Consider the following 2,183-nt stretch of genomic DNA (forward strand, 5'->3'; position numbering starts at 1 on the left):
AGAATCCCTGCACACCGCCCGTGCACTGAATAGGGAGCTTTGGGGGACTGTCCCCACTCCTTCCCCTTAAACCCCGTGCCTCCTCCAAGCTTCCCCATCCTGGAGAAAGCCGGCTTCTGATGCCCAGTTCTTTCTGGGAGTTGTTGCTCACGTTCAGGGTAGGCGCCTGGTGGCAAGCCAATGTCTCCACCACGGACAGGTGGCCAAGGAGCTGCTGTCTCCTTGAGCCCAAAGGCTGAGGACAGGCATGCTTTCTGCCCAGACTCCTTCCTCAGAATGGAGCCCTTTCCCCTGCCCTAAGCTTCCCCTCGTTTCTCCTTAGCAGCCAGGCTTCCATCTCTCTGTCGTGACAGACGTGTCCCTTTCCTTAAGGCTCTTTCCACAGGCGCCACCGCGCTTCTCTCTCAGGCAGAGGTGATGCCCAGGCAAAGAGGATTTCGCTCCATGCGGGTGTATTACACCGTGCTGTGGAGACCAGCTCTGGCAAGCAGCAGGCAGCATCCCACAGACCCCACTCTGATTTCCCAAAAAATGCTCTGCCTTCCCAAGGGGATGCCCCGGCAAAGAGTCTTTCGCTCTATGCGCGTTTCTCCCATCGTGCTGTGAATACTAGGCTAAGGCAAGCAGCAAAAGCAGCCCACAGAACCAACTCTGATTTCCCAGCGAGTGCTATGCTTTCGCAGAGGTTGTCAGCTTGGCGCGAACCGCACTTCGCTGCTGCTTCCTCAGCAAGGCTTTGGTCATTTGCTCTGTCGCGGCAGGGATGAAGAGTCGCGGGAGAGGTGGTGCCTCTTGGGCCTTCCATTCCCGGGCTCCCAGTTCGCGCCCAGGGTTCACCTTGCTAAGCCGAACTAAGCAGACACAGTCACAACCCTGCAGCAGTGTGCGTGGCCTAGCATGGCACTCTATGCCCATTACCATCTCCTGGCGTAGGTAAGGCTTAGCCTTTTGCTCTGACGCTCAGGCAGACTCGGGGTCTAGGCCAGTGCCTTCACCACAGGAGAGAGGAGGCGACAGCATCCCTGCACAGGGCCCGTGCACTGGGATGGGGAACTGTGGGGGACTGTCTCCACTCCTTACCAGGCACACCCCCTGCCACCCACAACACTGCCACATCTTGGTGGAAGACGGCATCTGACTGCCCGTTTCTCCATGGGGTTGTTTCTGCGAGTGCCGGGTATGGCACCTGGGGGCAAGCCCGACTGCCCTTGGGACAGGTGGCCTAGGAGATATTCTCCCCTTGGGACCAGAGGCACAGGACAGGCCTGCCATCTGCCCAGACTCCTTCCTCAGAGTGTAGCACGCGCCCTTGCCCTAGTCGTCCCCTCATGTCTCCTTAGCACCCAGGCTTCAATCTCTCCGCACAGGGAGCGGGTGACACTTGTCTTGCCACTGGCCTGCTGTTCGTGCCATGGCAGGCTATTCTGCTTCCCAAGCGTTTCCCGACTCCAAGGCCAAGGGCTCCTTCTCATCCCAGGGGCGGCGTGCTGTGCCTTCACCACACTTGCTCCTGGGGAGGGCGGTGACAGACTTGTGTGACCATGCTTCTCTCTCAGGCAGAGGGGATGCTAGGGCAAAGGGTATTTCGCTCCTTGTGGTATCTTTCACAGTGCTGCGGAGACTAGCTAAGGCAAGCAGCAGCAGCATCCCCAAACCCAACTCTGATTTCCCTACGAATGCTGTGCTTTCCCAGGAGAGATGCCCAGGCAAAGAGGCTTTCACTGTATGCGGGTTTCTCCCACCGCCATTTCTCCCACTGGGAGACTGGGCTCAGACAAGCAGCAGCAGCCCGCAGATCATTTCTCAGCGAATGCTGTGTTTTCGCAGAGGTTTTGCCTTGGAGCGAACAGCACTTCGCCGCTGCTTCCTCAGCAAGGCTTCAGTCGCGTCAGGGAAGAAGAGATGCGGGAGAGCTGGTGCCTCTTGGGCCTTGCTTTCCCGGGCTCCATGTTCGCGTCCTGGGTTCACCCTGCCAGGCCGAACTAAGCGGACAGAGCCACAAAAGTGCAGTAGTGTGCATTTCCTAGGATGGCACTTTATGCACACAAACATCTCCCGGGTAGGCATCGCTTGGCCCTTTACTCTGCCGCTCAGGAGGACTCGCGGACTTAGCCAGTGCTTTCCCCACAGGAAAGGAGAGGTGACAGGATCCCTGCACACCGCCCGTGCACTGAATAGGGAGC

Source organism: Mustela nivalis (genome assembly GCF_964662115.1).
Source record: "Mustela nivalis genome assembly, contig: HAP1_SCAFFOLD_441, whole genome shotgun sequence".
Lineage (NCBI taxonomy): Eukaryota > Metazoa > Chordata > Mammalia > Carnivora > Mustelidae > Mustela > Mustela nivalis.